A 13,538-nucleotide genomic window follows, 5' to 3' on the forward strand; every position below is an offset into this window, starting at 1 on the left:
ATGAATCATTATATATTTTTTAAAATTTTCTTATATTAAGTAGCACCAGCATCAAGGCTTGAAGGTAGCGCCAGCATCAAGGCTTGAAGGTAGCACCAGCATCAAGGCTTGAAGGTAGCACCAGCAACAAGGCTTGAAGGTAGCACCAACATCAAGGCTTGAAGGTAGCACCAGCAACAAGGCTTGAAGGTAGCACCAGCATCAAGGCTTGAAGGTAGCGCCAGCATCAAGGCTTGAAGGTAGCACCAGCATCAAGGCTTGAAGGTAGCACCAGCAACAAGGCTTGAAGGTAGCACCAACATCAAGGCTTGAAGGTAGCACCAGCAACAAGGCTTGAAGGTAGCACCAGCATCAAGGCTTGAAGGTAGCGCCAGCATCAAGGCTTGAAGGTAGCACCAGCATCAAGGCTTGAAGGTAGCACCAGCATCAAGGCTTGAAGGTAGCGCCAGCATCAAGGCTTGAAGGTAGCACCAACATCAAGGCTTGAAGGTAGCACCAGCAACAAGGCTTGAAGGTAGCACCAGCATCAAGGCTTGAAGGTAGCGCCAGCATCAAGGCTTGAAGGTAGCACCAGCATCAAGGCTTGAAGGTAGCACCAGCATCAAGGCTTGAAGGTAGCGCCAGCATCAAGGCTTGAAGGTAGCACCAACATCAAGGCTTGAAGGTAGCACCAGCAACAAGGCTTGAAGGTAGCACCAGCATCAAGGCTTGAAGGTAGCGCCAGCATCAAGGCTTGAAGGTAGCACCAGCATCAAGGCTTGAAGGTAGCACCAGCATCAAGGCTTGAAGGAAGCGCCAGCATCAAGGCTTGAAGGTAGCACCAACATCAAGGCTTGAAGGTAGCACCAGCAACAAGGCTTGAAGGTAGCACCAGCATCAAGGCTTGAAGGTAGCGCCAGCATCAAGGCTTGAAGGTAGCACCAGCATCAAGGCTTGAAGGTAGCACCAGCATCAAGGCTTGAAGGTAGCGCCAGCATCAAGGCTTGAAGGTAGCACCAACATCAAGGCTTGAAGGTAGCGCCAGCAACAAGGCTTGAAGGTAGCACCAGCATCAAGGCTTGAAGGTAGCACCAGCATCAAGGCTTGAAGGTAGCACCAGCAACAAGGCTTGAAGGTAGCACCAGCAACAAGGCTTGAAGGTAGCACCAGCATCAAGGCTTGAAGGTAGCGCCAGCATCAAGGCTTGAAGGTAGCACCAACATCAAGGCTTGAAGGTAGCACCAGCAACAAGGCTTGAAGGTAGCACCAGCAACAAGGCTTGAAGGTAGCACCAGCAACAAGGCTTGAAGGTAGCACCAGCATCAAGGCTTGAAGGTAGCACCAGCAACAAGGCTTGAAGGTAGCACCAGCATCAAGGCTTGAAGGTAGAACCAGCAACAAGGCTTGAAGGTAGCACCAGCAACAAGGCTTGAAGGTAGCACCAGCATCAAGGCTTGAAGGTAGCACCAGCAACAAGGCTTGAAGGTAGCACCAGCAACAAGGCTTGAAGGTAGCACCAGCAACAAGGCTTGAAGGTAGCACCAGCAACAAGGCTTGAAGGTAGCACCAGCAACAAGGCTTGAAGGTAGCACCAGCATCAAGGCTTGAAGGTAGCACCAGCAACAAGGCTTGAAGGTAGCACCAGCAACAAGGCTTGAAGGTAGCACCAGCAACAAGGCTTGAAGGTAGCACCAGCATCAAGGCTTGAAGGTAGAACCAGCAACAAGGCTTGAAGGTAGCACCAGCAACAAGGCTTGAAGGTAGCACCAGCATCAAGGCTTGAAGGTAGCACCAGCAACAAGGCTTGAAGGTAGCACCAGCAACAAGGCTTGAAGGTAGCACCAGCAACAAGGCTTGAAGGTAGCACCAGCAGCAGCTACTCTGGTTGGTGGCAACTCTCTATTTTAAGGGGTAACTCCACAAAAAATATTGAGTTGTAAAAAGCACCAAAACAGGAATAAATGACTTCCTCTTCATATTAATGAACCACTTCCTGGGGTGTGCTCTCATTTATTTCCTATTTCTGCATTCGTTTATTCACCTCAATGTGACCTTCCTTTTGACAAATTGTGAATGTATTTTTTAAATGACAAAGTTGTTTAGCTGTGATTCATTTTTTTTTCTGAACTGGGAGGAACTAGCTTCTCTGAAGATGTGTGTAAGTGCACGAAAGTGCTCAGGCATTTCTGTTCTGTTAATTTCACGGTGGTGTTTTTCACACACACACACACACACACACACACACACACACACACACACACACACACACACCAGAAGGTTAAGGGAAATCGACCTGACGACACTGGAGGACAGGAGACATAGGGGAGATATGATAACGACATACAAAATACTGAGAGGAATTGACAAGTTGGACAAAGACAGGATGTTCCAGAGATGGGACACAGCAACAAGGGGACACAGTTGGAAGCTGAAGACACAGATGAATCACAGGGATGTTAGGAAGTATTTCTTCAGCCACAGAGTAGTCAGGAAGTGGAATAGTTTGGGAAGCGATGTAGTGGAGGCAGAATCCATACATAGCTTTAAGTAGAGGTATGATAAAGCTCACGGTTCAGGGAGAGTGACCTAGTAGCAATCGGTGAAGAGGTGGGTCCAGGAGCTATGACTCGACCCCTGCAACCACAAATAGGTGAGTACACACAAACTCCCCCCAGCCTGGAGAAGACTTGAACTCATCTCCAGGTTCAGGGACTAACCACCTCAATACCATTTCTCCAAGGTTGATGGACTGATTATATCTTCATTTCACTACTACACCCACCACCTCTGTATCTGACTGAAGAAGCCTACTGTGTAAACGAAACGTTTCAACAATAAAGATACCCAACTGTTGCACAAGTTTCTTGATCATCAGCTTGTCGGTATTGACAAAGCTCCTGGAGAGCGAAACGTTGCCACAGTAAAAGTCACATTAGTTGCACTTGTGTCCTCTTACTTACCATATTGTCGGTAATTCTACGACCTTTTATACTGTATGTATTTTATAACATTTTGGACACGAGACTGCATATATACTTCTGCCAGAGCTACATCATCTTCTCAGGGCTCTAAAAGTTTGCCAGTAAAAGTATGGACAAAACTGCAAGGAAAACCATTCTGTCCTAACACTGATCTAATAAATTTAAAATGTTTATAAAAGTTATTGTAGTTTAAGCACATTCCTTATGCTCTAGTTACAAAAGTAATTACTTAAATTGAATTGGTTTAATGTCTACAGATATTGTTGTCAAGCCTGTGAACGTAACCTTTCATTAAATTAAATGTTCTGACCGTAATATTAACCAAGAAATTTACAATTCTGTTCTATTTCGTAAATAAATTTTATATTTGGATGTTGGTTAAGTCACCAGAGAATAACTAGACATGTTCAGGAGACTTGAAAACTAAACAAAAGTATCATCTTGATATTCCCTATACAACAGAGGTTTGAAATGTTCTGGACAATTATTAAATAAGTTCTTCTTGTGAAAATTCCGTGAAGACGAGATGAGAAGAGAAAGTTGTCAAAAAAGGGCATTGCTTGCCCTGTTACTAGTTCTATAATATATATATATATATATATATATATATATATATATATATATATATATATATATATATATATATATATATATATATATGTCGTGCCGAATATGTAAAACTGGTCAATTAGCAAGAACTCATTTAAAATTAAGTCCTTTCTAAAATTTTCTCTTATACGTTTAAAGATATATTTTTTTTTCATTAATGTTGGTGTAAAAATTTATAATTTTGCACCAAAAGGAACTTAGAAAACTTACCTAACCTTATTATAACAAGAACAATTTATTTTAGCCTAACCCAACTATATATATTTTAGATTTGTTTACAGTAATTTAATACTAAACAAACACAGTGAAATATATGTTTTTCGTAAGGTTCAGAATGATTTTGGCGAAATTATTGCATACACAAATTTTCACTTGTCCAATATGGCAAGATGAGCGTTGCTATTTAAACCAAGATCGCAAGTTCTGCCTATTCGGCACGACATATATATATATATATATATATATATATATATATATATAGGCTTAGCGCTTCTTTTTTATTATAATAATAATATTTATATATATAATGAAGTAGAAGAGTGTGTATGCAAGTAAATGTTTGTATGAATGTATGTAGGAACGGGTGCATTCATTCATATATGTAAACAGTATATAAAGAAGATAAAATTACCATGTATATAAACAAGATAAAACTACCATGTATGTAAACAGTATATAAACAAGATAACAAAACTACCATGCTGGCGCTCAACCTCCGCGAAATCCGATAACGAAACACTTTTTTGCTGGGATGTTTTCAGGTATCCGGCACCGCCCCAACATATCTGCCAGCGGTTTCTTCCCCAAGATTTTTTCCCGTTTAGATTTATTCTTGTCAGCATTTCCTCCGGCAACGCGCACAGCAACGTTCTTATTGAAATATCTTTAATATATTTGACATCAAAATTACTCGTCCACCCTATATATATATATATATATATATATATATATATATATATATATATATATATATATATATATATATATATATATATATATATATATATATATATATATATATATATATATATATATATATATATTAACAAACTGCGGCACGCCAGGGTTCGATCCCACGACACATTGTCCCGCCTCAAGCGACAACACAACGTACGTATCACATTATCCACTCAGCCATCGATCCTACAAACATGAGCTTTGCGAACTAGGCTTGTTTCATGTTGCAAGGACACTCGTGACAGTGGATGCTCTAAGGATTAATTCCAACCTCCTCCTGTCGTGGGGTCGAACCCTGGCCTGCCGCAGTTTGCTAATATATATATATATATATATATATATATATATATATATATATATATATATATATATATATATATATATATATATATATATATTCATTCTCATCACAGGTCAAAGGTACACGTCCCCTATTCTCACACAATACCAAAACTCTGTTTCCCCTTTTCCCTCCCTCCCTACCCTCCCTCTCTTCCTCCCTCTCTCCCTACCTTCCCTCCCACTCCTCCCATCTCATCCTGGCAAAGGTGACCAGGTTTGATGACACTCATTAAGGGTGATTTTTCAGTTTCAGTGGACGATGTCAGAGGTGATGAGCGAATGCAATGTCATTTTTCTTTAGTAATTACCGAATTCTAATTACGCCCGCGCCCTAATATTTCCCAATTATGATATAATTATAGAGCCCCAGTGTCCCCCGCACCAATGATAATTCGCGAACAACAAAGGGGTATTGGGTGGATGATCTGGGGAGGGGGAGGATGTGGTAAGATCAGCCATGTTCAATTTCGCCCTCGTTCAGTCAGCGTTCTAATCGACTTTAGACTGGAGTAAATATGCTCTCTAATCATTCGGTCTGCGCTTCCCTAGGTTAATTAGGGATGTTCGGAGCGTCAGTAGCGTCGCTCGAAATGAAAATTGGGTCATTCGGAACGGCTCGCGAAATCGCATGACATGATTCTAAACGATTCAACGAACGAGTTCGATTCAAACCCCATGGTTAGTCGTTATTGAAACTACAAGGCCATGGGTTAGCCCACTGGTCTGGTAGTTTTAAGACTCCCTCGCCATGGGTTCAAATCCCACCCGTTCCGTGGGTTATTCATAACGCTAGTTGTGCCGTTTGGAACGTTAATGCTTGACAAGCCTGGCCCATGGCCGGGCTCAGAGAGTAGATAAACTCTCGAAACTCTTCAAAGGTATATCAAAGGACGCTGAAACGTCATTCAGCAATGTTGGGGCTGGATTAGCTTGGTAGATTCTGAAGCTTCCCGGAGATGGGACGGGATCCTCAAGCAACGGAAGGAGATGGCGCGTTTTGTGAGAGAGAATTTCTTTTTTTATGACTGATGTCATCTCTGGCTTGAGCGCCTCTAATTACTACATTGTTACCTTGAACTGACTCACGAAATCGTAATAACAAGATTACAAACAAACAAAGGAACGGGCGGGGTTCTGAACACATGGCAAGTGAGTCCTAACACTCGCAGGCCAGCTGACCGAGTGGTGAACGCACTGGCCTGTGAGTTTTAAGACTTGCCACAGGTTCAAATCCCGACCGTTCCCTGATTTACCTTAAATTCATATAACGATTCATAACTATTTTGAGTACATTGGCAATGAGAAATCAATGATGCTTTGGATTTTCCACACTATAAAAGGGGGAGTGATTCAGGAATACCTGCATGGTATATACACTCAGAGGTGTATCCCTCTGTATATATGCCGAGATTTTAGTCCCTCTTTTAAGGATTAGATAATTCTGGTCTAATGGCTTGCAACCCTCATTAACCAGCTAACCTAACCAACCCAAGACACTCAAGTATATGTACACGGTGAGGTGTATGTCTCTTAGTGTGTATATACTAAGAGTATATTATGTAGAAATGAACGTATTCTTGACTAGTCATGAACATGTTAATATGTAACCCCGATGACACTCGTGTAGTCGATAGTCTGTAAACTGCATTAAACAAGCAACCAGGGCACTACTACGGATTTAGGCGCCTTCCAAGGCAGATGCAATTCTCAACTAACGACATTTTGAAAAGGAAACTTTCGACGACATTTCGGTCCATCCAAGACCATTATCAGATCGGGAATTTCATCGAATTGTAAGTTTTTTGTAAGTTGTTAGGAGTCCAAGAACTGTGTCGATTATTCCTGGAGGTGGATATAAGTATATAATGAGGAACTCTTGTCATTTAGGCCAGGCTGGGGGGCAGGATTACACGGGATTGGAACCCTTGTTGTGTGGGATCTGGTGAAGCGGGGAAAGAGGAGAGTTTGTAACCTTTTGGGAGACGGAGCTGTTTCCTGTGGCATAACTCTCCAACAGCGCTCGAAAGTTATTTTTTATACCTGAATTCCCAGTGTATCGCCGAGAGAGAAAGAGAGAGAGGAGAGAGAGAGAGAGAGAGAGAGAGAGAGAGAGAGAGAAAGAGAGAGAGAGAGAGACCTTAACCTAACCTTGTGTAAAAAATAGAGAGAGTAATAAAAATAGACAGCCTAGATGAACCTGAAACGACTGGGAAAATAAAGAATTTTCAAGAATACTTGAGCAGCTATCAGCCAAGCAAACATTATTACATTATAGACTAGATGAAGCTATCAGAATAAAAGAAAGAATTTGTTTGGTTTTTAGAAGCCACACAGACCGACTGAATAACGTCGAGAGTTGAACATATTGGAACATCGACGTAACGTTCTGTCGTCTATTTGATACAAATTGAGTCTTAAAGCATAAAGTTGCAAGACATAAATTCAATAAGACTTGTTGAAGCTTCACTCTAAGTGAATCGTTTTTATATTAAAAGCTTTCCTGTGATTGTTTTGTAGCAATTTTTTTTTTTAACTCACAAACGCCTTGTTTTGTAACCTTTGATGCGAGTCTTAACTATATGTTGACCCCTAACGGTAATCTTGGTCATATGTTGACCCCTAACGTTAGTCTTGGTCATATGTTGACCCCCTGACGCTAGCCTTCGTTGTATATTGACTCCTGACGCCAGTCTTGGTCATATGTTGACTCCTGACGCCTGTCTTGGTCATATGTTGACTCCTGACTCCAGTCTTCGTCATATGTTGCCCCCTGACTCCAGTCTTGGTCACATGTTGACTCCTGACGCCAGTCTTGGTCATATGTTGACCCCTGACGCCAGTCTTGGTCATATGTTGACCCCTGACGCCAGTCTTGGTCATATGTTGACCCCTGACGCCAGTCTTGGTCATATGTTGACCCCTGATGCGTAACCTGGCTATATGATTACCCTTTGACTCAAATTTTGGTCTCATAATGACCCCCCTTCCTTTCCCTTGACGCGGGTCCTGGACATCACTGTCTGACACGGATTTTATCCTCAGTGATGCTAATGTTTATTAGACCGATGCCTTCGGCTGGCTTAACTACAGATCCTCACCTCATCTTATAAGGATGCTGTTGTCTCCCGCTGCCCCAGTCACAGCGCCCCGGACAACTGTTGCGGCTGGAAAAAGCCCACCGTAGAGCTATCTAGCTGTTTTAACTTTAAAGATTTAAATGATAAGCTATTACAAGGAACCCAATGTAAATAAGTCACTTTGTTTGACTTTTTTGGGTTATCTTGTGTAATATACACATATGGCATGTATGATAATTTATGTAACTGTATTTATGTGTGTCTGTACTCTAATAAAATCATGTACTAACTGAGTCTTGGGGCAGAACAAACCTGCGGCAAGTGCCTTTTCACCAGACTTGTCGGCTATTCCTGTCAATCCTTCGTTCCTCCCCTGACAGTATTCCTCTGGTTTAGCATAGCTGCAGAATTCCTGGCAGTCTTGTGGTGGTCTTGTATACAGTACTCGCTGGCGTGTCCTGCGAAGACAAGGACGCTGCGTTGCCTCCTACCGGAGCTCTGGACTTAGCGATGTTTTCGCGGTAACCATGTCCTGGTGAAGAGCGGCAAGAGGAAGAGGAGCGGGAGAGGAAAATGAATCAGAAGAAATGGGGAAGGACAAAAAAGAACATTGGGGAAGAGGGGAAAAGAGGGGAAGAAGCAAGGGAGAGAAAAATGAAGAAGCAAGGAGGAAGAAGTAAGAAATAGGAGAAGGGGGAAGCAAGAGGAGGAAGCAAAGAGAAAAGGGAGGAAGAAGCGTCAAAGGGAGAGCAAAAAACATTAAGGGAAGAGAAGAAGAAGCATTAAGGGAAGAGGAGGAAAGGCAAGAAACATTAAGGGAAGCTGAGGAAGCGGCGTCACACCAAGACATTGGAAGCAAAAATCAAAGGGAAAAGAAGAATTACAAAAAGAGGAGAAAGAAACATTTCTCTCTCTCTCTCTCTCTCTCTCTCTCTCTCCTCGGATCAAGCCTGATTATCTCATTTTCCAAGTGCTGTTATGACCCCCTTACAAATTTAGCCTCTTATTGTATTACTATTACTGTTACTATTATTACTACTACTACTACTGTTAGAGTAATAATAATAGTACTAAACCCTCTTTGCATGGAACAAGATATCGGATCCGAACACTCTGTAAAGGGATTAAATAAAAATCATTACACGATTTTTTTAGACACCTGCCAATTCATTTTCAAACATCTGTATGCATGGAAAGGTCTTTAAATGGAGGTGAGCGAACGTTAGTGAAAATTTTTGTGAATTTTTAGTAAAATCAGTGGCCGTCAGGGGGCATTAGTGAACATAAATGATAGTTATTGGACATTTATGAATCTTTAAACAGTGAAAAAAAAAGAAATCGCTCGAGGATTCGAACCTGTGTGTAGCAAGACTTGCACCTGGGTTCACTACCTCACCCTTGTCGGTTTAGCGCTTTATTTGAGTATAATAATAATGCACCTGGGTTCGATTCCCAGTTCAGTTTTTCTTTTGTTTTTGTTTTTTTTATTTAGTTTTACTGTTGGTGGTATTGTGAAGAAAAGTCAAGAATTAGAATAAGCTTGTAATCGATACAACGTTTCCTCCTGTGTAGCGTTTTTATCAAATCATGACTTAGTAAAGCTCTACATAGAGTGAAGCATTACTTGATAAAGCTCTACACAAAGTGAGGCATTGATAAAGCTCTACATAGAACGAAGTATTACTTAATAAAGCTCTACATAGAGTGAAGCATGAGATGAGAAAGCTGTATACAGAGCGAAACCTGACTTGATGAAGCTTTATACAGAGCGAAACGTGAGGGAGGGGAATGTTTGTGAAGAAAAGGCAACGGATGGGGATGAGAGACAACCGAGAATTGAAGAAAAAGTAATAATAAGACTGCCAGAAAATCGTGGGAACTTGAGAGAAATGTGCATGACTGAGAGAGTGAGAGAGAGAGAGAGAGGGTGGAGAGGGGAGGAAGGGGAGGGGGGGGGTTAGTGAGGGTGTGCAGGCAACTATGAACGACCAATAATGGATGGCATCCTGCCTGCCTAGGATTACTGCTGTGTGTGATGCCTGCATCATCTTCCACTCTGGGGGGAAGAGTCTGTCTGTCACACACACACACACACACACACACACACACACACACACACACACACACACACACACACACACACACCTAGTCAAGCACGTCAAGAAATTAGAGAAAGTGCAAAGGTTTACAACAAGACTAGTCCCAGAGCTACGGGGATTGTCCTACGAAGAAAGGTTGAGGGAAATCGGCCTGACGACACTGGAGGACAGGAGGGTCAGGGGAGACATGATAACGACATACAAAATACTGCCTGGAATAGACAAGGTGGACAAAGACGGGATGTTCCAGAGATGGGACACAGACACAAGAGGTCACAATTGGAAGTTGAAGACTCAGATGAATCAAAGGGATGTTAGGAAGTATTTCTTCAGTCATAGAGTAGTCAGGCCATGGAATAGCCTAGAAAGGGATGTAGTGGAGGCAGGAACCATACATAGTTTTAAGGCGAGGTATGATAGAGCTCATGGGGCAGGGAGAGAGAGGACCTAGTAGCAATCAGCGAAGAGGCGGGGCCAGGAGCTGTGAATCGACCCCTGCAACCACAAATAGGTGAGTACACACATGGAGCGGGAAGAGTGACCGAGTAGCGGCCAGTGAAGAGGCAGGACCAGAAACTGTGACTCGACCTCTGCAACCACAACTAGGTGAGTACACACACATTTTACACAGATCATTTTCTCAGTCCAAGAGCTGTAATCCTACCACATCTCATTTCAAAGCCCCAGTCCTGTCTGAGGTATACCACCATCCTCTCTCTTTCCCTAGGTATATAAACTATACTGGTCCTGTTATCTATACCGGTGTTTTATCTTTGTATCCTATCAAAAAAAAAAAACCACTTCAAAGGCCTATACCTGGAGTATAGCTGGAGAGGGTTTTCGGGGGTCAGCGCCCCCGCGGCCCGGTCTGTGACCAGGCCTTACTGACATCTCTTTGCAACATCCTGTATGATCTACGCCATCATGTTATGGAATGCAGTCCCCTCAAGGAAGGTTCCTTGATGTTGGTGAGGGGCTCTTGATTTAGGGAATTGGATCTGTGCTCCAGTTCCCCGAATTAAGCCTGAATGCCTTCCACATCCTCCCCCCAGGCGCTGTATAATCCTTAGGGTTTAACGCTTCCCCCTTGATTATAATAATAATAATATGGAATGCAGTCCGGGTGGGCAGGATATTTCCCGCTCTGAACCCATTATAGTTTTTTCGTAAATTGTGTTTCGTAAAAAGATTGCGAAATATCGTGGTTTTTTCATCTCGTATAAAATATTACGTAGTTGGCAAACATTTTTCTAAGTGAACTAAGCTACATAAAATAAATTTTTAAAATGACAAAGAAAAAAGGTTGATTTTGGCAGTATAGTTGTTGATGAGTTGCAGGAAATTGCCAAGTAGCGTAATTAAAACTTACATAGCTTTAAAAGTAACTTTGACATGGAGATGGTAACTGAGACACTTGTTTAGCATTTGGGTATTTTTATTCTGGAAATGTTTCGCTAGCCAGTGACTTCTTCAGTTCAGTGCAGAGAAAAGTGGAAGATGAGGAGGAGTTTGAGGTAATCAGTCCCTCGCCTGGAGTCGATGTGTTCACTGCGTTGTATACTGCTGACAGATGAGGTGGAGCGGTGGTAGCTGGAGTCATTAATTAGATAAGGTGTGGTGGAAGCTCGATCCTCCGTTTGCCAATCACGAAAGAGATTAGTTGCGTGGCTGTACTCTCCTCACTTTTGTAATAGACCTGCATTCACAAGAGGGAACCTGGTGAGTGCCAGAAGCAAGTCTCAGATCAGCCGGTCTGCAAGCTTGCATGGAAGAGTAATAGCCTGTGATCTGTCTGTCATAAGGAAAGTCTGGTCTGGGACTGGGCTGACTTTCTCGTCTTCAAGCATCTTTGTGGTGTGAGACCGGGCCACGGGGGCGGTGACCCCCCAAAGTCGTCTTCAGGTAACTTTAGATGGTTCTGGGGTGGCACACATTGTCACGGGTCTTCTGGAAGTCTAGATATAGTTGTCACCTTCGTCTTTGTTCTCCCTGGGTTCCGCTATCCTTTTAAGGTGCTACATCCCAAGAGTGTCTATGTTGCGATTAATGGAAGAGGGTTCGAACCTTCACCGCTCTTCACATACAATGACCTACACGTGTTAAGTGTACAGTGGATTGGAACTCCACCACTGCTTGCAATGAATAATTTATACGCAGACAGAGGATTGAGCCTCCACCAGTACTCGCACTGAATAACTCCCACAGGTTAATCACTTCACATAAATATAATTAACAGATTCCTTTTATCCAGGTTCTTATGCCGTTCTCTTATCCAGGTTACCGTCACTCCCAGTGTAAGCATGTTAGGGACACCTGACAATAGCTCAGCGCCTCCTCTGTGTCTCTTGTTTTTTGTATATTGTCACCAGCTTGGCCGTGTTCCAGCTGCGTGATAGTGGTGCTGTCGCCAGCGACTTGTAAATCAGCACGAGGGATCCTCAGAGAGCCTGGGCTTCTCTTAGTACCCAGGGGGAGATCTTGTCTCGTCCCTCCGCCTTTCTTGTATTCGCTTCTACCAACATAAAAATTAGTACCAGAGCGTAAAAATAGTTGCACACCAGTAAGCCTACTGGTTCAGGCTAGTCAGGCCCTTCTTAAGTCCAGCCATTCTCTCTCTCTCTCATGTATTTGTTTAACACGTTTTTAAGGTCATTTGTAAAGCTCTTATTTACGTTCATCTAATTACTTTAACATTTTTCTCACCAACTGGTTTAGCTATTTCTGTGTGTGTGTGTGTGTGTGTGTGTGTGTGTGTGTGTGTGTGTGTGTGTGTGTGTGTGTGTGTGTGTGTGTGTGTGTGTACTCACCTATATGTGGTTGCAGGGGTCGATTTATAGCTCCTAGCCCCGCCTCTTCACTGGTCGCTACTAGGTCCTCTCTCTCCCTGCTCCATGAGCTTTAACAAGCCTCGTGTTAAAACTATGTATGGTTCCTGCCTCCACTACGTCACTTGCCAGACTATTCCACTTCCTGACAACTCTACGACTAAAGAAATACTTCCTAACATCTCATTGACTCATCTGAGTTTTCAACTTCCAATTGTGACCCCTTATTTCTGTGTCCCATCTCTGGAACATCCTGTCTCTGTCCACCTTGTCAATTCCTAGCAGTATTTTATCTCGTTATCATGTCTCCCCTGACCCTCCTGTTCTCCAGTGTCGTCAGGCCGATTTCCCTTAACCTTTCTTTGTAGGACATTCCCATTAGCTCTGGGGCTAGTCTTGTTGCAAACCTTTACACTTTCATTAATTTCTTGACGTGCTTGACCAGGTGTGGGTTCCAAACTGGTGCTGCATACTCCAATATGGGACTGATGTACATGGTGTACAGAGTCTTGAACGATTCCTTACTGAAGTATCGGAACGCTATTTTCAGGTTTGCCAGGCGCCTATATGCTGCAGCAGTTATCTGTTTGATGTGCGCCTCAGGAGATGTGCTCGGTATTATACTCACCCCAAGATCCTTCTCCTTGAGTGACGTTTGCAGTCTTTGGC

At 42.8% G+C, this 13,538-nt stretch overlaps 1 protein-coding gene across 2 annotated transcripts in view; it reads left to right on the forward strand.

The window, feature by feature from the left end:
• LOC128699045 (E3 ubiquitin-protein ligase TRIM9-like) overlaps window positions 1–13,538 on the forward strand; it is a 533,325-nt gene that overhangs the window by 468,801 nt on the left and 50,986 nt on the right. The window lies entirely within an intron of this gene.

Source organism: Cherax quadricarinatus, chromosome 54, assembly GCF_038502225.1.
Source record: "Cherax quadricarinatus isolate ZL_2023a chromosome 54, ASM3850222v1, whole genome shotgun sequence".
In the NCBI taxonomy this organism is placed as follows: domain Eukaryota; kingdom Metazoa; phylum Arthropoda; class Malacostraca; order Decapoda; family Parastacidae; genus Cherax; species Cherax quadricarinatus.